This window comes from Paroedura picta, chromosome 1 (assembly GCF_049243985.1).
Source record: "Paroedura picta isolate Pp20150507F chromosome 1, Ppicta_v3.0, whole genome shotgun sequence".
NCBI classification, from domain to species: domain Eukaryota; kingdom Metazoa; phylum Chordata; class Lepidosauria; order Squamata; family Gekkonidae; genus Paroedura; species Paroedura picta.
Genome location: NC_135369.1, coordinates 64146591 through 64170177, shown reverse-complemented (window position 1 = coordinate 64170177; position 23587 = coordinate 64146591). Strand labels below are relative to the sequence as shown.

The following is a 23587-nucleotide window of genomic DNA, read 5'->3' as shown; positions in this document are numbered from 1 at the left end:
CTTCAGGGGAACTGATTTCTTCTGCCTTGAGATCAGTTGTAATTCCAGGAGATGTTCAGCCACCACCTGGAGCTTGGCAACCCTACTAACTAGATGAATGATGTTGTCAGGTGACCGAGTACAAGAGTCATCCCCTCCAAGCTGACCGTGTTACAGCTGACAGAACCATACGTGTGCATGAAATATAGCAAGTACGCTTGGTCTTGATGCTAAATAGGGTTGCCAGCTCTGCCCTGGAAAATACCTGAAGATTTTGGGGATGGAGCCAAGAATGGGCGAGATTTGGAGCAGGGACAAAACTCAGTGGAGAATAATGACGTGGAATCCAACCTCTAGAGCAGGGGTAGTCAACCTGTGGTCCTCCAGATGTCCATGGACTACAATTCCCATGAGCCCCTGCCAGAAAATGCTGGCAGGGGCTCATGGGAATTGTAGTCCATGAACATATGGAGGACCACAGGTTGACTACCCCTGCTCTAGAGCAAACATTTTCTCCAGGGGAACTGATCTCCGTTACCTGGAGTTGAGCAATAATTCCAGGAGATCCCCAGGTATCCCTTGGTATCTTTCATTAACTGAACAATCCCCTCCCCACTCCCTTCAGGTTTTGGGCACGTTTGCCAGTCCTGCAAAGCTATCCAGATCAGAAGGTGGTGTCCTCACTCTGATCAGCTTCTCCTTCTGTATTGGCTCATGATGCTGAGAAACAGACTGTTTCTCACGGCTATGCACTTATGTTTATGGAACAAATTAAGTGGATGTTTCCCCTGGAAAACCTTTGAATGACACAGAACTCTTTTTCAGATGTCCAGACTGGATCCTTCCAGATCACTTTTTGACTCTAAAATCTGTTCCCAACAGAATCTCCTGTGCCTTTGGTCCTTCACCCAGGCTCTCTCAGGGGCCTGAACCACTTTTGCTTTTGAGGTCCCTGGTCTCAGGACCATATATGAAAACAGAACAAGATATACAAAGAGGGATGCCTATTAGATGCCTTTACAAATCTCTAAACTTGAGGTCTGAGCCCTCTTCATTCTACTTTCTCAGGCAGAGAGCTTCCTTTCCCTTCCCTAAACATTTGGCAGATTCTTCTGTTTGCATGAACTCTTCCTCAGATGGGTCCAGATTCTCTGCTACTATAATCCACATATATCCGGATCTGAGAAGAAAACATGTCCTGAATGACCTCTGGATATTACCCTTCCATTTGGTCAGAAAATGGATTCTGTGTGTCCTTTTTATCTTTCTTCCTCCTTTAGAATAGTTGCATGTCATTTCCAGTGTTGGTACTCTTGTTTGTTTACCACTTTCATGTACATCTATATCTATATAAATACACAAACTGAAGGGTACATTTAACGTTGAATTTTGCATTGATTGGCTTGATTTCATTGCTTGATTTAACACTGATTGGGCAATTAGAGAACAGAAAGGATAATCAGAAAAACTGGGAACAGCTGGTTTTCACTTTCTTGTACATTGGCAGAGGAATTATATAGTATTTTGTATTTCTCAGCCCCTCTCTTCCACAAATGGGGAGGGGAAATCTAGAAGAAACTAGTTTGCTCTAGGTCAGCTAGGGACATATCTATTTCTATACAACAGCAAAGAAGAAGAAGGAACCAAGAGGCCAAACTGAGCCCTTTGCTCCCCTTCTCCCTGAACAGATGAGCATGGATCTTGCCAATAATCTGAATGGACACAGGAAACGTTACTGAATGGGGCTTTTAGTGATGAGAACCACAAACCCTACAGTTCACTGTGACATGTATAAAAATTTGGATCAGGATCTTGGTTGCTACAAACTACTGCTGGACTTCCAGTCTCCTAAACTCTAAACCAAGGCAAAATCCCTGTGGCATTTGGCTCAGCAGGGTTAGTTATCAACAAGCTCTCTCTAAAACAGGTTTTCTCAACTAGGTTTCATGTTGCTAAGGTCACTTGACAGAATTCTCCTTTCATATCTGCCACATCTTCCTGCTCTCACTGTACAATGAAGCTAAGGTAGCATGCATGACATCGGTGTTTTGACCTATTCACCCACACTCCTATAACATGTGTATTATTCACAATGCCTGCTGAAGCTGCAAAATTAAAGACAGCAGGTTCCTCAAATGAGTGGAGAAACAGAAGCCCTTCTTTCTGTCGGCTGAATCCTCAGCTGCCTTCAAGCCAGAAGGGCACATTGAGATACAAGCAAAAGCACTGAAACAAGTCCAAATCTTTTTGCAGTTTGCGGGCTTCTACATTTATGTGAACAACAGTCACCAGAACCCATGCACACACAAGTGCCCATGGATAAGCCACTCTGATTGGCTCCTGTCAAAGGCAAAAAGTGAGAAAACAACCAGCATTTGAACCAAAGGGTCAAGGAGTGAATACGTCACATACTAACTAGTATGAGTAAGATAGTGAGCAGTTTTCATCAATGCCAAAGCAAGTACCCAGAAGAGGCAGCTCATAGATATTTGCTGTTATTCCTGCTGCACCTGCAAAATAGATTCCTCTCCCCAGTGTGCTGAGATCTAGAACCTTGATTTTTAAAAAAAAACATTCCATTCATTCTTAGCAGGAACCAATATCATGCAGGAGAAGACATTTTAATATACTTGCTAACACAGAAGAAATCCCATGAACACCCCTTGCATTGCAGCAAAACCACAGTTAGGTTGTTCCTACAGACTTCCTTACCGCAGCACGGTTTGGGAGACCACTCATATGACATCATCCTCTAGTCATTCTGTTTCTGTGTTACCCCCACCTGACCACACGGGTGCCATTTTGCTTGCCTCAGCCCTTGTAGCCGTTCTCTCCCACCACTGACTTTAAAAGAAATACAATAAAGAAAGACAATGGCAAAGTGAAGAGTCAGCACACAACTTCTCTTGGTATATGTTTGGAAATATTTTGCTGCATGTAGTTATACTGGGCCATGCGGCAGAGGCGATATTTTTGTACCAAGGTACCAAGGTCATTCTCTTCAAGCAAGATCTCTTTCCTCCCAGAGGATCAGTGGTTTTCCCTTTTGTTTTTGCTCCTCAGCACACCAGATCCAGAGGGTGGCATTGGGAGATGAGCTATCAAACTCGTTTGGGCTCCCTTGTGGAGTACCACAGAGTGCAGTGCTCTCCCCCACGCTTTTCAACATGTTCATGCACCCTCTGGCCCAGCTGGTCAGGAGTTACGGCTTGGGTTGCCATCAGTATGCTAATGACACCCAGCTGTATCTCCTGATGGATGGCTACCCTGATTCCCCCCCTGGATCCATTTGCCAAATGTTTGGAAGCCATTGCTGGATGGCTCGAGCAGAGTTGTCTGAAACTCAACCCTGCCAAGGCGGAGGTCCTGTGGTTTGGGAGGAAGGGAGCAGATCAGGAAGCGCGATTACCCACCCACCTTGGCTGGGACGCAACGCACCCCAGGCAAGGAATTTGGGAGTGACCTTGGATGCCTCGTTAACACTGGAGGCCCAGGTCAAGAAGGTAGCGGGCCAGGCTTTTTTCCATCTTCGCTAGGCCCGGATACTAGCGCCCTACCTGTCTCCTGACCACCTAGCCACTGTGATACATGTGACGGTTACCTCCAGCATACATTTCTGTAACTCGCTGTATGCAGGCCTACCCCTGCTCCTGATCTGGAAATTACAGCTGGTACAAAATGCGGCTGCTAGGGTCCTCACAGGAACAGCTTGGAGGGCCCATGTCCAGCCTGCGCTGATGCAGCTGCATTGGCTACCGATTGCTAGCCGCATCAGGTTCATGGTTTTGGTTTTAACCTTTAATGCCTAGGACCAACATACTTGAGGGACCGCCCGGCACCTTATGCCCCCCGCAGGGCGTTATACTCGGCGGGGACTAATTTACTGGTGGTTCCTGGCCCCCGGAAGGTGCGTCTGGCCTGGACCAGGGCCTTTTTGGTCCTGGCCCCCACCTGGTGGAATGAGCTCCCGGAGGAGCTGTGGGCCCTGCAGTGTTTGCCATCCTTCTTCAGGGCCCGCAAAATGGAGCTCTTCCACCAGGCTTATGGTTGAGGCCGGCGTCTCCCCTTTTTAGATCGCCCCCCCTACATCTACATCAGCAGTGACCCCTGGTTTCCCGGATAGTTCCGCCACCATCAGGTGGGGTGGGTTGGGGATCGTTTTTAGGTGTTTTTATGTATTAGTGGTTTTATGGGTTTTTTACATGTTGTCACCCGCCGTGAGCCTCAGGGGTGCAGCGGGTTAGAAATCCAACAACAACAACAACAACAACAACAACAATAATAATATTTCTACCAATCACTTTTCTCTTAGCACCAGCACTGGATTATTTCTTCTAAATGGATTCAATGTGTCTCAAGTGGTTTCCCTCAGGGAACATTTCATTCTAACTCTAGGGAACTCTCCCTTCTGTTGTGGAGGTCTGTGGTGTGTCAAAACAGCCTGGCAATTTAATGCCAAACAGAAAGGAAAAGAGACTCCAGTCATACAAATCAACCTTCGAAACCACAGAATTGAGCCTAGAGGTTTTCAGACCTAACTGGAATCCCAGCTACGTTTGGATGTAGATCCAAATGTAAATCTTGTTAATGACTTGAACCAGTGATGTCCCTGTAGAAGTCTGGCTCAGAATTTTTATCCTCCCCCCCCCCCAGCAATGCATTTATGGCAGTGGCAGCAGCTCCTTGAGCCAGCTGGGCTTATGCCCCAAACGTTGACTATCACTGATTCAACCAATGTCCACAAGGCACATGACTTTACTCTCAGGAGCATCCGACCGCCTGCATTGTTCCTTTTCTAGATAAACCTTGTGGATTTGTGCATACTTCTCCCCTTCCTTGATGCAACTGGTGGTTTCTAGTCAAAGCTTGTTATGCATTTGGTATTCTATACTTGGTCTTCATTTGGTGCTCTCAGGTTAATTGGGCAGCTACTTCCTTTTGAAAATCTGTTCCTAAAATGGAAAAATGTAATCTACTATTCAACAAATATATCACGAGACTAGTAGGTGAATTCACCAGTTGTGCTCAAAGCATTTTTCATCTATTTTCCTTCTGTCATTAAAAACAGAAAGGCAACTGCACATCTCCTGAACTGACTGATGGAAGAAAAGGGAAATTGATTTATATCTGTATGTCAACCTTCCTGTGTTTTTCAATGCACCTGCCATTGAGGGTAATGATTTTTCTTTGAACCTTATGCTGTGATTTCTAATGGTCTGCAAGACCACAAGCCCCACTCATTTAACTACAGCAATGAGAGAGGATGAGCATTACATGGCACAATCTACCTTGCATGATGCTTTTCTTCTTTCCTGTTGTTTTGCAGTGAATCACACTGTGCTGAGTCATATTTAATAGGCATGTTGTTTTTAAAAAGTGGTGTCATAGCACCTGTAGGGGTTCACTTTTTTTATTTCTGGTGTGCACTCCCCCCCTTTTTTTTCTTCTTCTTCTTCTTCCCTGAAAAATTACAGCCTGTTAACTTCACTTGTGTTCCTAGATGTTGCTGGAGAAATTCAAACACAATTCATTTCTCAGCCTGTCAAAGAAAACATGGTGACTCAGCAGCCTGGGGTGGAGAAATCATTCCAGTCGGCCTAATGTTCTAGATTATGGTGAGGGTCAAACACATCCTAAACTAAATATTATCCCATTGGCCTGTTCTTCACTGCAGAGTGCTTTCAAAGAAGGATGTTTTGTAGCAAGGGGGAGGAATGGGTTTAACAGCTCCATTTTGCTTCCACTTTGCCTTATGCTGAACCCATCTTGAGGTTACTTTGATTCCTCGCACGGTCTCCCCTGTACCACACTAAATGCATAAATGCATCCAATTTTAATGATATTCTTGTATTCACTGAGTATAAATTATGTAGAAATGGCATACTAAGGACATAGAATGTGGGACAAAATGTGTTAAAATGGCTACAAAATGTAGTTAAAGAAACAAATCAACTGGGGACACAGGTACTGGAAATTTAAAAGCCCATGATAGTGTCTGAAATCAAAAGCCTCAAGTATTTCCCAAGCCCTTTGCCTTCCATGGACTTAGAAGAGCTGCTTAGAATTGCCCTGCATGAAGCACACACTCTGGTGTCCCTATATTACATCGGAGTAAATAGGAGGAGGATAAGGGATTGAATCTTTTCCTGCCACTCATTTCCACTCTTAAGTCCCCCCCCCCCGCACACACACCCCAGAATTCTGGTTTTGTATTGACCTTGTAAAACCAGGCAAGGAACCACATGGAGGTGAAGGGATGGAAATAGCTGGGGGCAGAAGGTTAGTACCCTCCTCCAATACTCTTGTCTGCTACAAAGGGTGCCTTCCTGTGAGCGCTTCACAATGGAGACAAAGGCTATTGTTACATGGAGCTAACATGCCACATGTACTGTTTGGGAGCTTTGCTGTCAAGTGGGCCCATGATACTCTGGGAAGTCATGCTAAAAGAATTGCAATTAATCAGCATCATGCTGTGCACCTGTGTCCATCGCTGGACAGGTTTGTCACTAGGCCTTTTAATGAATTTCACATCTGTTCCTGTTGGTTTGAACTGCTTCAGATAGGATTAAAAGCTCAAGGCATGTTTAATACAGAGCGAGGCAGCCTTGCTCCCCACAAAGGCCCATTATACACGGCCGCCGAAACGGCGATTTCGGGTCACATGGAAAATGCGGAGGGGGAAGAAGCAAAGCAAACCGCTTATGCACAGGACGGGACGCAATGGCGGCAAACCCAGAGTAACCGATTATGCATGCGGCAACCCCGGTGCCACTTCTAGTTGCGCCCCGGTCACCCGGAAGCTGCGCTGTCTTCCGCGTTTCATGAACGTGGTTTTCGGCATGCACCGAATCTACGGCCGGTTGCAGCCGGCTCTGTGCGTTATCCGTGGTTTTAGTCGCCGCCATTCCACCCCGAATGTGTGCTATTCCCCCCGTGCATAATGGGCAAAATGTGAGTTTTAAAAACATGCTTTAAGTCCTAAGATAAATTTTGCAGGTGATCAGCCCACCTCTGTTACGTATTGTATCTCTTTCTAATCTTCCTCCTCTCAACAAATCTTTTCCAAGGCCTCATCTCACACACAGGGCTGTTTTTTTACAGTTCCAAAAATACTTTATCCCCATTCTCTACTAACATAGAATGGTATATTAAAACATTCTCCCTTTCTTTTTGTTATTTCTTGTTCTCTTTATCCTAAAGTGACCAGATTGTCCCACTTTTGGAGGGACATCTGGGGGTACCTGGCAAATTGTACTTATGTTGAAATTAAAAAAATATATATTACAATACTATTTTTGCATTCTATGCGTTCTATGAAACTTTTTGTTGCTGCATATAGACCAAATTTTTAATCAAGAACCCCCCCGGTCAATGGTGTCCCACTTTACCAATGTTAAAATCTGGTCACCTTACTTTATCCAGGAAATTAATTAATGTTTTATATTTCAAAAGTTTAAATTTATTGGTTTATATGACTATTTATGTTCATGATGACAGACCCCCCGCCCAAATGGCCCAAGATGTCCCTGGAGGGAGAGGGGATGTGCCCCATCCATGCAAATCCTTGTTGACTGAGACAAGTTGCAGGTGGTAGTGACTGCAATCCAGAGAGGTAAGTGTTCTCATTTTAACTTAACTGTGGAGATGGGGACTGACAAAGTGGCATAGGCTGCCCCAGTCCTTTTTTGCAGGCTTCCCATGCAGGCACCCTTTGGTGAAGAACAAACTGGTTGCCAGCCCACAGTGCCCATATGGTTCTGTTCACAAATCATCTGAAAGTATTTCTGTGTTGTCACTTCCTGTGCTGTGGGAGAGGCCTGGTGATGTCACACCTGGTGGGAGTGTCACAGTGATGTTACTTATGGTGATGTGTGACTTCTGGGGGTGTGACAGGAAAGTGTGGCCTGACGACATAACTTTTGGGTTTTTCTTAAAGCCTGAAGTATATTTCAGGGGCTTCTCAATGGTAAAAAGATTGAGAAAGGCTGTTTATCCTTCAACTATACCATAGCACCTGCTTTATCATATTTTTAAAAAATTCCATACATAAATATGATAATGAGGAATAAATAATAATCAATAACAAAAAGAGAAGCTCTTGTAACCTTCTTGCTTTCATCATTGTATATTCAAATGGCAGAGAATAAAGAAATTTACATGTGAATACAAATCATGAGCAGGAAATCACATGAATTTGGTTCATCTTTGGAACCAGGGAATTAGATGTATCACAACATCTAGTGTACTCTCCTGTATATCTTCTTCCTTTGCTAATGAAAATACCCAGGATACCTTTGAAAGACACACGAATAGTTTTAATGTTGTCCCATTTGGTGTGAAAGAAACGCATCAACATTATTTATGCATTGTCAGAGACTAGCATTTGATGATAAAAGAGAAGTCTGTACCTTGAGATGGCTGGCTCAGGTGCAAGAGCAAAGAAATGGCAGGAAAGGTCCAATCATATGTATCTTGAAGAGCATTCAAAGGGAAGGGAAAATATGCACTCATTAGATTGTCCAGAGTAGCCACATTTCTAGAGGCCCAATTTAAATTAAAGAAAGCTATTTCCTGCAATATGTATGACATAAACTTGATTTGCAAGCTTAAAAGTGGAGGGAGAATATGGAAAACACAAAACATTTCGTTTTAAAAAACCCCGATTTTCCTTCTTTGCTATTTAGGATCTTAGCAGCTGAGGGTTTGTTGTTGTTGTTGTTGTTGTTGTTGTTGTTGCCACTATCACTTAATTGAATTTTTTAAAACAACAACAAATAAAGAAAAACATTAAAGCATCATACAATGTGTTCTCCGGGTCTTTACATATGATTTACAATACGACTGTTATAATGCAATTAGATGGCTTTAAATTGACATTAATGTATTCATGAATATCCCCATAAACCCATTATCCCTCGAGGTAGCAGTTGTGATTAGCCCGTTAATCAGGTTATAATGATATAGTTATATTTACAGGAATAAATAAGCAATCTAAAAGAGTGTATGTATAAATAGTATTTTATATAATAAGCAAATAGGGAGAGAGGGTAAAAAGTAAGATACAGAGCTCTATTTTATCATTCCCAAATTTAAAATAGTTTCAGAGGATAGGTTTGTGTACCTTCAGTAGAACAGTTAGAGCCTAGTACTACCTTAGAGACTAACAAGATTTTCAGGGTGTAAGCTTTCAAAAGTAAGCTCTGTCCTTGTCAGATCTCAGATTTAAAATATGTATATGTATGCTTGCATGCAGGGGGAGGGGAGAGGGGGAAGGAAGCAAAACCCCTCAAGGTGGCTTACTTCTGGCTGGGCAGCGTGGAGCACTGCTCTGCTGTGTGGCTTACAGGGCTGGTGCGAAGCCTCAGCCTGCAATAATGTTCTGGGTACTTGGGTTGTAGACGTGAGGGAGCTGATCACCTGACAGTTGGAAACTTCCTCATCACCCCCCTCTCTTTCACTGCAGGGGAACTTGCACTTTGGACAGGAACTACAAAAATCTTGGAAACTGTGAGGTGCTCATTAATTTGCCGTCTACGGTGCTCAGTAAAGTTTGTAACAGGGATTTCCAGGCGCCACTGGAATTTTGAGACAAGAGACTGGGTGCCACCTAGGGTTGCTGGCTCAGGGTTGGGAAAAACCTGGCGACCTTGATAGTGGAGCCAGGAGTGGGTGGGATTTGAGGTGGGGAGGGACCTGAGGGGAGTATACTGCTATGGAGTCCACCCTCTAAAGCAGCCATTTTCTCCAGGGGAGCTGATCTCTGTTGCTTGGAGATGAGCTGTAATTTCTAGGGATCCCTAGGCTCCATCTGGGGACGGGCATCCCTAGTGCCACCACCAAATGACTGCTTCTGAAACAGTACTAGTGCTTAGCTTTGAGCCCTAAAATGACTTGGGGACAAAGTCCTTGAAAGATCTCCTTCTCCCCATTGAGTTCCCCCTTACAAGCTCTATTTTTAACCAGGGCCCTTCAGAGTCAACTGACATTAAAATTCGGAGATCAATCAATAGCTCTCATTGTTGTTGTTGTTGTTAGGTGTGAAGTTGTGTCTGACCCATCGCGATCCCATGGACAATGATCCTCCAGGCCTTCCTGGCCTCTACCATTCCCCGGAGTCTCATAAGGAAGCCCATAACTGAGACCACAGAAGTAAACATATTCCTCACCATTTCAAAATAGTCAAATGCAATCTCAGATAGCTGCAGGTGACAAAAACTTGTGGGCAATCCAGAGCTTCCTTAAAAATTTGGATATGGCCCAGAAAAGCAATTTTAGCTTTCATAACTTCCTATTAAAATTCCATCCCATTCTCTTCAAGGATGACATTCATGGTGTCTCCCCTTTTTATCCTCATAAAAGCCTTGTGAGGTGGGTTAGGCCTACAAAGTAGAACTCACCCACAATAATCCAGCCAACGTCATGGCTGAGGAGGGACTTGAACCTGAGTCTCCCAAATACTGGTGGTATGGTAACCATTACACACCACTACTCTGGTAGCACCTTAATTTTTTTGGTGATGAAATTGATGTTCCTAGGTCATAGAAAGGCAAGATCATCTCCTAGAAATAAAGTTTGAGTCCAAAGGCACCTTTAAGACCAACAACATTTTAACTAAGATATAAGGTATTGCGTGCAAGCACATCTCCTCTTGGGCTAAGGAAATTCTGTTCCATTATATCTGACAAAGTGCACATAGAATCATAGAATCATAGAGTTGGAAGGGGCCATACAGGCCATCTAGTCCAAGCCCCTGCTCAACGCAGGATCAGCCCAAAGCATCCTAAAGCATACAAGAAAAGTGTGCATCCAACCTTTGCTTGAAGACTGCCAGTGAGGGGGAGCTCACCACCTCCTTAGGCAGCCTATTCCACTGCTGAACTACTCTGACTGGGAAATTTTTTTCCTGATATCAAGCCTATATCGTTGTACTTGTAGTTTAAACCCATTACTGCGTGTCCTCTCCTCTGCAGCCAACGGAACAGCATCCTGCCCTCCTCCAAGTGACAACCTTTCAAATATTTAAAGAGGGCTATCATGTCCCCTCTCAACCTCCTTTTCTCCAGGCTGAACATTCCCAAGTCCCTCAACTTATCTTCATAGGGCTTGGTCCCTTGGCCCCAGATCATCCTTGTCACTCTCCTCTGTACCCTTTCAATTTTATCTACGTCCTTCTTGAAGTGAGGCCTCCAGAACTGCACACAGTACTCCAGGTGTGGTCTGACCAGTGCCGTATACAATGGGACTATGACATCTAGTGATTTTGATGTGATGCCCCTGTTGATACAGCCCAAAATGGCATTTGCCTTTTTTACTGCTGCATCACACTGCCTGCTCATGTTTAGTTTACAGTCCACAAGTACCCCAAGGTCTCGTTCACACACAGTGTTACCTAGAAGCGTATCCCCCATCCAGTAGGCATGCTTTTCATTTTTCTGACCCAGATGCAGAACTTTACACTTATCTTTATTAAATTGCATCTTGTTCTCATTTGCCCATTTTTCCATTGTGTTCAGATCTCGTTGAACTCTGTCTCTATCTTCTGGAGTATTTGCCAGTCCTCCCAATTTGGTGTCATCTGCTAACTTGATGAGTAGTCCCTCCACCCCCTCATCTAGATCATTAATAAATATGTTAAAAAGTACCAGGCCGAGCACCGAGCCCTGAGGTACCCCGCTATTCACCTCTCTCCAGTCTGATGAAACACCATTGACAACAACTCTTTGAGTGCGGTTCTCTAACCAATTCCCTATCCACCTAACTATCTGAAAATCCAGATTGCAGTCCTTCAGTTTATCCATCAGAACATCATGGGGAACCTTATCAAAAGCTTTACTAAAATCCAAGTAAACCACATCAACCGAATTTCCACGATCCAGCAAAACAGTTACTTGGTCAAAAAAGGAAATCAGGTTGGTCTAACAGGACCTGTTGGAGACAAATCCATGCTGACTTCCTTGGATCACCAAATTGTCCTCCAGATGTCTGTAGTTTCCCAGGTCATCCTTCCTCCCTTTTTTGAAGATCAGAATAACATGAAACCTGATATCTTGAATCTTAAATAAAATTTTGTTTGCCTTAAAGGTGCCACTGTTTGTTTTGCTACTTCAGACCTACATGGCTACCCACCTCAAATCTATCTCTTGGAAATGTTTGTGTTTCAGAGTTTTTAAAAATTCTATTAAAAATAAATAAATATCATCTCCTACCAATGGATAGAAGCCAGCTAAAAATACCAGTGTTTTGTTCTGGTCATGCAAATGTGTCTGAACAGAAATGGACTCTGTTCATATTCCAGTTTAATTTCTCCCCAAACATATTGATTTATAAGGCCAGAAAGCATGTACTGAAAAATCTGTCAAGGGCAGTGGAGGCTATGGTTGCCAAAAAACTGGCAACCCAATGGTCTGTTGCACACCAGGGCCACCTCAGAAAGGCCTTTCATTCAGCTAAAAGGGACAAATTAACAGGATTAATATGTTTACAAGTTGGAAATGGGCACTGGAATGAATTGTTGCAGGGAAGAGTCCTGTTTATTATATGCAGGAATAATAATTGCAACAGTTGTCCACCAGAGTATCATCTGCTTGCTGTTTGCTGGTAGTATGATTTTGACACTGAAAACAATGGAAATGTGAGCCACTCCCTCTTATTTTCTAATTTTTACAGCACAGTCCATCTTGACTTAGAAGCAAGTCCCTACATGCTAAGCACGGCTTATTCTGTAGCTGGTGTATTTAGAATTGCAGTCTGAGTCTTGTTTTGAAAACGATGCTAAATATAGACTACTATAAATGTCCACTGAAGATAGCTCTCTTTCTCAAATGCTGCTGGATGGATCGGAAGTCTTTGCCATTTGCTTTTCCTCAAGCGTCGCCTTCCTCTGCATGAATAGGTGATTGTTGTGTGGGTTGAACACACCATTTCTAAAAATGGATCTTTGAGCTGACAGTGATGGGTGAATTGTTCTTCATTTCGCCCATTTCTAGTGACAAGTGGAATCAACACAGGCTGTTGCCTGCAGAATAATTTGCATGCAAGTAAATGGGTGATTTTATGCTAATATAAAGTAGGTGAAATGGGGACAGGTGGAAGACTTATGAAGAATCTTCCAGGTGAATGTGTGGCAAAGATTATGGTAAGAGTGTAGGGCAGAGATGGCCGACTGCTGTACTTTTGGATGATATTCTTTTCTCCAGACAGTTCTTCAGCCCAAAGTTGCTGAGAGCTTCCATGGATTCCTAGCCAAACATGCCCCCCTCTGCAGGCTCCCCTCACACCAGCTGGGCTCAAACTAATCAGCACATGATAGAAAGTCTGCCTGCTTCCCTGGCATAACCAGGGCCCTCAGAATTTTCTCTCCCCTTTTAGGGGTCATGATTAATTATGATCATCAGGGTTCTCCAACATGGAGAGTTGCCTGGCATAGGGGACATTCAGAAGAAGGCTACCTAGCAACAGCAGCAGCAGCTGTGAGGGCCATGCGGACCCAATGCCCCTGTGGCCAGCCCCAAAGGACCCACTGGAGTGGGTAAGGATGGGTGGAGGTGCCTTTGCCTCCAGGCAGTTTCAGGTCCTATAACAAAGATGGGGGAGGCAGGTTAGGGCCCAGCAGTGGATGTCTTGCCACTGAAAGCTTCCCCAAATGTGGCAGTGGGTGGGGGCTCTGAATCCTGTGTCTCCAAAGGATGTAGGTTCTGTACCTGTGCTCTAGACAATGGTCTGGAAACTGGGAGGGAGGGAGGGAGGGGGTTATTCAACCCCCCAATGTACGTTTTTGATGTCAGACTGATCCACAGATTTAAGTATTCACTTAACTATTAGCTATATGTGGGGCTGCTGATCCTAAATGGAGCAGCCAGACTACTGTCAGGGGCAGGATACAGGGATCATATCACCCCAGTGTAGAAAGAGCTACACTCACTGGCTTTCTTTCCTGGGAATAATTCATAGTGCTTAGCTTTGAGCCCTAAAATGACTTGGGGACAAAATCTTTCAAGAGCTCCTTCTTCCCCATTTAGTTCCCCCTTACAAGCCCTATTTTCTGTGCCCCCCTTCAGAGTCAACTGACATCAAAATCCAGAGCAAGACATCCATCAATAGCTCTCATAAGGAAGCCCATAACTGGGACCACAGAAGTAAACCTCACTGCTGAGTGATGCATTGATAAATAAGCATTTCTACAGCCCAAATGCTGCTTGTTATGATCCTTCAGGAGGTTTCACAACAAGCAGTGTACCTGTGCCACTGAGGCATAAACCTGTGCAGGATCCCCACTGAGGGCACTGGCATTTGTTCACCTCTACCATTTCCCTTTCTGTAAAGCATTTCTAAGAAGGCCTTTGGTCCCAGATTTTTGATCTTGGCTTGTTATTCCCTTCATTCATCCAGTTAAATCTCCACTGGAGAACCAACAACTCTCCTATATGGCTCCCCTCCTTTCAGTATGGCAAGAATGTATTGTTAGGAGCAGCAGTTTTCTGCAGGTTTAGATTTATATTTTTAGAGCAAAATTCAGTTTAGAACTTTTAGATCAGTAATTTTGAAGAATTTTAATTACTGCATATACCCGAGTATAAGCCTACTTTTTCAGCACATTTTAATGCTGAAAAAGCCCCCCTAGGCTTATACTCAAGTGAGGGTCCCACTTACCTGTTATTGTTCATACCATATTTTTGTGTTAAAATTAGGTGCCTCGGCTAAAATTTGGGTCGGTTTATGCTCGAGTATATATGGGTATGTACTTTTGTAGATTTTTTAACTCGGTATTTTAACTATGTGTCTTTGGTAGGTTGTAACCAGCCCTGAGCTGCATAGGTAGGGTGGGATAGAAATACAACAACAACAACAACAACAACAAAAATAATTAGCTTATTCTAACATTCCACCTAAACTTCCAATATACCTTACCTTGAAAAATGATATTTGGGTCTCTGCTGACCTGCAGCTGGCTCTAGAGCCTGGGTTCCAAACCTTTGTGCAATGTACATTAGGCTGTTCTTAAACTCTTGCAGTTTTCAAAAATGCTTTAAAAATATTCAGTTTTTATAACAGTTTATAACAGTGATTACCATTCTAATAGTTCCAATGCTTGCAGAGTTTATACTGTTCAAGTTCTTGCTATATTTGTGGCATGTCACCTTAAACAGATTCTTAAGGAGAGGCAACATAGAAACAGGATAGGTAAGCAGGCTAACAAACAGAATATTTTCATTTCTCCCACTAATTTACTCAGAGCCAGCTCTGGATTTTGTAGGGATATCAGCAAGATGCCAATCTGAATATTACAATATAAACTGCCTGTAATTCCAAGAAAGGTAACTTCTTGTATTTTTATGAGACTGAATTTCATTATGGCCCCATGTGTGCTGGGCAGAACACTGTAATGTCAAGAAGTTCATAGGTAGACAAAACCAAAGGATTCAGGAAGGTTGCTCAGGGTTGGCCTTTATAGCTTTTGTCCCTTTGCCTGAAATAAATGGAGTCTCAGATTGCTAGTCTCTGTCTCTATGCTGCCATCTTCTGGTCATAGCTGAAAATTTCAGTCCGGGCTGTTGAGGCAGATTCAGGACAAATTGTGAAAGGCACTTCCGGGGCCAGTTGTTTTGCTATAATCATCCAAAGGTCTTCTGGGGATGCTGTTGGCTGGGAGAAGAAACTGGCTTGAGCAATAAATCCCAAACAAAGTGCTCAGAAGAGAAAAAAAATCTGCATCCTTACTTGTTTGCTTCTTTTACACCCTGACTTCTTTCCCAGCGGGGTCTCGATGTGGCTTATACTGTGCTCCTCACATCGATTTTATCTTCACAACCATCTTTTGAGGTAGATCTGGCTGACAATGTAAGACTGGTTGAAAGTCACCCGCAAGCTTCCATGGCAGCCAGGGATCCAAACATCTCTCTCTCAAAAACTAGGCAGGCACTCAAACCACTACATAGTCAGTGTCTTCCCTTATTTCTTTGTTTGAAGACATGGAGCAATGTATCCTGTACACTGTTTGCTATTATGTATACTGTTATTGTGTATCTCTGTTAGCCAGCATATGTGTTACCAAGTCACATAAATTTATATGTGCACACAGGCTTGGGTTCGACTCCTGTTTTGCTGGTAAAAAATAAATGTGGTAATTAAACCACATGGGGGAGCATTAGGGTCTCAGGTGGTGTCTCAGCCGTAGTGGCTGACTTCTAGTTGGGGTCTGGAGATATCCTGGAATTATAGCTGATTTCCAAATAATAGACATGGGTTCCCTTGGAAAGAATGGCTGCTTTGGAGGGTAGAGACTTTGGCATTGTATCGTGCAAAGGTCGCTTCCTTCCCCAGCCCCATCTTCCATTCCCACAGGAATTCCAGGAATTTTCCAGTCCAGACTTGACAACTCCAGTCTCCACCAAAGTCTGGGGTACCACTCTAGTGTGGGCTGTTTCCATTTCCCTGGGCTCTTTATAAATGCCCATTTTCTCCATATGGTAAGAAGAAGACTCAAAGCAACCTAAAATTACCCTCAAACCAGGTTGTGTTTTTGTGCACAACATTTCCCTCAGTTACAGGGCTGGCATCTGTCCAGATCTCCTGGCTAGAATGGGTCTAGGTAGCACCATTTTGCAAGGGCTTCATTCCTTCCTGGAGAGTGGAGATTTCAGAAGGCAAACTGGGGGAACAATCATTTAAATCCATGGTCCTTAGTTTATAGGTGCAGTAGGGTGGCATCTAGTTTCTTATGTGGTTGAACATCAGCATGGAACCTCTGGGGAAACTGTCCTGACACTGGGTCTTCTTTGCCATCTTTATGCTCCACCTCTCATGGCCATCTAGTCCTGGGGAATCAGCACAATTCACTGTTTAGGATCAGTGACAGATGGGTGAAACCTAACCCAGACAAGACAGTTACTTTTGTCGATGGCCTCTTATTGGATGACATTTCTCTTCCATTGAAAACCCAGATCTATAGTTGGGGTGCTCCTTGATCTATGTGAGCATCTGCCATACTGTCGGTGTCATGTGAGTCCTCCCCAGGTCTCAGAATGGAGAGAAGCATTGTAACCCTCCGTCTTCTCTCTTTCCACCACCCTCTCCTGAAGCTAGTTGCCACTTTTGTTGAGGACATTATGTTCAGGCATACTAGGCAAGAATTAAGTGTTACTTTTGCTAACGTGGAAATGCAATGATTATGCCTGCTTTTGAGCTGGCATATGTAATGGAGACAGGCTGTAAGATCATTGTCATAACAGGGAGGTATAATGAATCTTTCCCGGGGTTCACCATTGCACATGTTTCACACAGCAGGCAGGTTCACAGCTAGGGCATAGCTGGTTAGTGATAGAATGGTGCTTGGTGCAATGTAGTTAGTGCATACCTTAGATAACAGCAGCTGTAAACATAGTGCCTGTTGGTGTGAATCTTTTCTAGCTGCCTTTTTGGTTGCTCATAGGGACTTTTTCCCCCTTCAAGGATCGCTGCCTTGTTGTGGCAAGGGGGCTTGCGTAGTTCAGTGAAGCTATGAGCTATACCGTGCAGGGCCACCCAAGACGGACAGGTCATAGCTGAGAGCTCTGACAAAAGGTGATCCACTGGAGAAGGAAATGGCAAACCACTCCAGTATCTTTGCCATGAAAACTCTATGGACAGTTCCAATAGGCATAACGATATGACGCCAGAAGATGAGCCCCTCAGGTCGGAAGGTGTCCAATGTGCTACTGGGGATGAGCAGACGGCTAGTACGAGTAGCGCCAGAATGAATGAAGCGACTGGGCCAAAGCCGAAAGGACGCTCAGTTGTGGAAGTAACTGGTGGCGAAAAGACAGTCCGATGCTGTAAAGATTTTTATTCCATAGGAACCTGGAACGTCAGATCCATGAATCAAGGTAAGCTGGACGTCGTCAAACAAGAAATGACAAGACTGAACATCGACATTTTAGGAATCAGTGAACTAAAATGGACAGGAATGGGTGAATTTAATTCAGATGACCATCAGGTATACTACTGTGGACAAGAATCTCGCAGAAGAAATGGAGTAGCCTTCATAATCAATAAGAGAGTAGGAAAAGCAGTCTTGGGATACAATCCCCAAAATGACAGAATGATCTCAGTTCGAATCCAAGGCAAACCATTCAACATCACAGTGATCCAGGTCTATGCCCCAACCACTGCTGCTGAAGAGAATGAAGTTGATCAGTTCTATGAAGCCCTACAACACCTTCTAGAAGCAATGCCAAAAAATGATGTGCTTATCATCATGGGGGATTGGAATGCTAAAGTAGGAAACCAAAAGATAACTGGGATAACAGGCAGGTTTGGCCTTGGAGTACAAAATGAAGCAGGGCACAGGCTGGTAGAATTTTGTCAAGAGAATACAATGGTCATAGCAAACACTCTTTTCCAACAACCCAAGAGAAGACTCTACACATGGACATCACCAGACGGTCAACACAGAAATCAGATTGACTATGTGCTCTGCAGCCAAAGATGGAAACGTTCTATCCAGTCAATAAAAACAAGACCAGGAGCTGATTGTAGTTCAGATCATGAGCTTCTTGTTGCAAAATTTAGGCTTAAATTGAAGAAAGTAGGGAAAAGCACTAGGCCACTCAGGTATGAACTAAATCATATCCCCGACGAATACACAGTAGAGGTGACAAATAGATTTAAGGAATTAGATCTGATAGACAGAGTGCCTGAAGAACTATGGACGGAGGTTCGCAACATTGTACAAGAGGTAGCAACTAAAACCATCCCAAAGAAAAAGAAATGCAAGAAATCAAAATGGCTGTCTGAGGAAGCTTTACAAATAGCTAAGGAGAGAAGGGAAGTGAAAGGCAAGGGAGAAAGAGAAAGATTCACCCAACTGAATGCAGAATTCCAGAGAAAAGCTAGAAGAGATAAGAATGCCTTCTTAAATGAACAGTGCAAACAAATAGAAGAAAACAATAGAATGGGGAGGACCAGAGATCTTTTCAAGAAAATTGGAGATATGAAGAGAACGTTTCATGCAAAGTTGGGTATGATAAGGGACCAAAATGGTAGGGACCTCACAGAAGCAGAAGAGATTAAACAAAGGTGGCAAAATTATACAGAACAACTATACAAGAGTGAGCTTAACATCCCTGATGACCACAGTGGGGTAGTTACTGACCTGGAGCCAGACATCCTGGAATGTGAAGTCAAATGGGCCTTAGGAAGTCTGAGCAACAATAAAGCTAGTGGTGGTGACAGCATTCCAGTTGAACTATTCAAAATCTTAAAGGACGATGCAGTAAAAGTGCTACACTCAATATGCCAGCAAATTTGGAAAACTCAACAATGGCCACAGGATTGGAAAAGGTCAGTTTACATTCCAATCCCAAAGAAGGACAATGCCAAAGAATGTTCAAACTACCGCACCATTGCACTAATTTCTCATGCTAGCAAAGTTATGCTCAAAATCCTACAAGCTAGGCTCCAGCAATATGTGGACCGAGAACTTCCAGAAGTACAGGCAGGATTTCGAAGAGGCAGAGGAACTAGAGATCAAATTGCCAACATACGCTGGATCATGGAAAAAGCTAGGGAGTACCAGAAGAACGTCTACTTCTGCTTCATTGACTATGCTAAAGCCTTTGATTGTGTGGAGCACAACAAATTGTGGCAAGTTCTTAAAGAGATGGGAATACCAGAGCATCTTATTTGTCTCTTGAGAAATTTATATGTAGGTCAAGAAGCAACAGTGAGAACTGAACATGGAATCACTGACTGGTTCAAAATTGAGAAAGGAGTTCGGCAAGGCTGTATACTGTCGCCTTGCCTATTTAACTTGTATGCAGAGCACATCATGAGAAATGCGGGATTATAGGAGTCACAAATTGGGATCAAGATTGCAGGGAGAAATATCAACAACCTCAGATATGCAGATGATACCACTCTAATGGCAGAAAGTGAAGAGGAACTAAAGAGCCTGTTGTTGCGGGTGAAGGAGGAGAGTGCAAAAGTTGGCTTGAAACTCAACATCAAGAAAACAAAGATCATGGCATCCGGCCCTCTCAATTCCTTCCAAATAGATGGGGAAGAAATGGAGATAGTGACAGATTTTATTTTCCTGGGCTCCAAGATCACTGCAGATGGGGACTGCAGCAAAGAAATTAAAAGACGCTTGCTCCTGGGGAGGAAAGCTATGGCAAATCTAGACAGCATCCTAAAAAGCAGAGACATCACCCTGCCAACAAAAGTGCGTTTAGTCAAGGCTATGGTCTTCCCAGTTGCAATGTATGGCTGCGAGAGTTGGACCATAAGGAAGGCTGAGCATCAAAGAATTGAGGCTTTTGAACTCTCGTGCTGGAGAAGACTCTTGCGAGTCCCTTGGACTGCAAGGCGAACAAACCGGTCAGTCCTAGAGGAGATCAACCCTGACTGCTCTTTAGAAGGCCAGATCCTGAAGATGAAACTCAAATACTTTGGCCACCTCATGAGAAGGAAGGACTCCCTGGAGAAGAGCCTAATGCTGGGAGCGATTGAGGGCAAAAGAAGAAGGGGATGAGGTGGCTGGATGGAGTCACTGAAGCAGTAGGTGCAAACTTAAATGGACTCCGGGGAATGGTAGAGGACAGGAAGGCCTGGAGGATCATTGTCCATGGGGTCGCGATGGGTCGGACACGACTTCGCACATAACAACAACAACAAGGGACTTTTTGGTTGTTCATAGTTGGTTTAAAGGTCGAGTTTAGCTTACATAAATCTGTGTGAGCCTCCTTCCCTTTGGACTTCACTGCTGACCGTGGACTGACCCAACCTTCAGGGGGGAACTAGAGAGCTCCTGGAATTACAACAGACCTCCAGGCTACAGAGATCACTTTCCCCAGAGGAAAAGGCTACTGTGGAGGGTGGATTGTATGACAGTTTACTGAGGTCCCTTCCCTTCCCAAACCCATGCCTTCCCAAAGAGATTCCACTCCCAAATCTGTAGGAATTTCCCAAGTTGGAGTTGGCAACCCCAGCTGGACATAACATTGTACAGTCAGGTCCATAGACTCCAGCAAGTTCATCCACAGTAGACTTCTGCATGGGAGAGTTGTTATTTTTTCATCTTGTTTTTGTTAGTAATTTCAAGAGAGACTACTTTGTTATTGGTTTTGTTTCTTTTCTTCCATTATTGTTGCATCAGATTGGTGCAGTGGTTAAGAGTGATGCGTTGGGTTTGATTCCCTACTCCTCCACATGCAGCCAGCTGGGTGACCTTGATCCAGTCACAGTTTCTCTCAGAGCTCTCTCAGCCTCATCTACCTCACAGGATGTCTGTTTTGGGGAGAGGAAGGGAAAGCAATTATAAGCTGCTTTGAGGCTTCTTCGGGCAGCATAAAGTGGGTATAAAAACCAGCTCTTCTTCATCCATATAAGTCTGTTTCATTATTAGCTCCTATTGATTTCAATGGAAGACTCTTCTCCCCTTTCCTTGGGTCTGTACCTTCACAATTTTTCATTCATATTGAGCAAAACTCAGAGGGGTTACAGTATTCCCCAAGGACATCAACACTGACAAATCTCAGACAGTCATCAAAAAGCATCCATGTTCAAGTCTGTGGGAGAACAGAAAGGAAAAATTCCAAACAGTAACCAACACTACAGCCACTTAGGCTGAAGGACAATAGTAGAAGGGTCAGACTGGCAAAATAAGGGCATTTGGTGGCACAAGGAGAGTCAGGCATCTGGGCAGGAAACAGAAGAAAGAGTTTGAGGTGGATTTGCTTGGATGGGGGACAAAGTTTGGAGAACAGAAGGCAAACAGGAGAGTGCTGACTGCAAGAGGAAATTTGGTGCAGTAGGGTGAGCATTGGAAGGAGACAAGAAGAAGTTTTCTGCCAATGTTCATCACATCCACTAGCTCATGCCCAGCACAATTGTTTCATGTGATTCAGTCATTTACCACCCTCAAGGAAGGGCATTCAAACAATAGTCAATTGGAAATTAGCTGAGATACTTTTGCAAGCTATTTTGTGGATAAAGTCTGGATTAGTGCTCCGATGCACTTTGGCCACTTTGGCAAGCACCAACGTGTGGTCATCGGCTCATGCAGCACCACCGCCCTTTCCCTCCCCTCCCCTCCCCTCCATGCCGCAGCACTGGCCACCTTTGGCACGGGTGCTCACCGAAGCACACCGGAGCGCTCAATCCTAGTCTGGATGTTCTGCCATTACCTACCCCCATGCTTGGTACAGTAAGGGTACTGGTGGCCCCTCGGCCACCATTGGAGATAACATTTCATGCCTTCAGATGACTCATGCTGGGTGAAGGGGATAGGTTCTTAACTTTGGTGAGGCCAACCACTTGACCACTAAATTCCTGTCCTTGGTTACTCAAATGGAGTTATGAGAGGATTAGAGGCCCTTTCTGGCAAATAGTTAACCTCTTCCCTGTCTACAGGGGTGTTTCTGGATGGGCTGAAAGAGGCAGTGGTTTGACCATTACTGGGGGGGAGAACATTATTAGATCCCTGGGACCCAGCAAGCTACTGCCTGGTCTTGCACTTAACATTTCTAAGGAAGATGGTTGAAAAGGCAGCCCTGAACATTGATGATCTTCGATGCTATTCTGCCTATGGAGGCACAGGTCACCAGAGTAGCACAGCTGGCATTTTTCCATCTGTGCCAGACAAATCTTCTAGTGCCCTTCCTGGCCCCAGAGAACCTAGCCACAATGATCCATGTGATGGTCATCTCAAGGTTAGACTTTTTAAATTTCCTCTACATGGGCCTACCTTTGACCCTCATCTGAAAATAACAAAGGGTCATGAATGCAGTGACTCAGGTCCTCATATTCAATCAGCTGCACTGGCTCCCAATTGAATGCTGGATCCACTTCAAGGTTATGGTATTAACCTCTAGGGCTATACGTGGCTTGGACCCAGGACATCCGAGGGACGTCTGACTGTCTGTAACCCCCAAAGGGCATTGTGCTCTACCTTAGGCTGATTATCCTTGGCCCCAAAGAGGTCCATCTGGCCTCCACCAGGGCCAGGGCCTTTTCTATCCTGACCCCTACCTGGTAGAGTGAGCTCCTGGAAGAGCTGGAGGCCCTATTGGACTGGCTCAGCTCCACGGGGCCTTGATGGCAGAGCTCTTCTGCCAGGCATTTGAACGGAGCCAATGAACATCAATACCATCTGGGCCGCCTTCCATGCACACTCCCTGAGACCAATCCGACTGATGACTGGGCAGCATTAGAAGAGTCAGTAGCCGATGGCTGGATGACTATATGATGATTCTAATGTTGGATGGTTTTAAAAGATTTTAGCTAATTTAATAATAATGGCCAATTTTAAATGAATTTCTTATGAAATTGCACTTATGCTTTATTGTAACAATGACTGTGTTGCAAACCACCCCGAGCCGGCTTGTGGGGTGTGTGTGTGTATGTCAAGAAATCCCAGTTATGATTAAGTAAATGAAATAAATCCTGAGCCTGAGCATATTTGCTGCTGAATGTTGTGATACTGATATTACTTCCAAAGTTGTTCTTTCAAAGTCTGGATCAATAATCCTTGTTTATATCGGCAGGGGATCCTGGCTACAGCAGTACATCTTTGCACTGAGCAGAGACCTCACCAAATCATAGCTTGTGAGGAGAGTTTAGCTGGCATTAGTCC

The 23587-nt window shown here is 44.1% G+C and overlaps 1 long non-coding RNA gene across 1 annotated transcript in view; it reads left to right on the top strand.

Moving 5' to 3' along the window:
* Positions 1-23587, top strand: part of LOC143839218 (uncharacterized) — a 121154-nt gene that overhangs the window by 15094 nt on the left and 82473 nt on the right. Inside the window, exons 2-4 of the long non-coding RNA XR_013231674.1 lie at positions 5048-5152; positions 5480-5594; positions 7477-7591. This is a non-coding gene — a long non-coding RNA (uncharacterized LOC143839218). The remainder of the gene's footprint in view (positions 1-5047; positions 5153-5479; positions 5595-7476; positions 7592-23587) is intronic.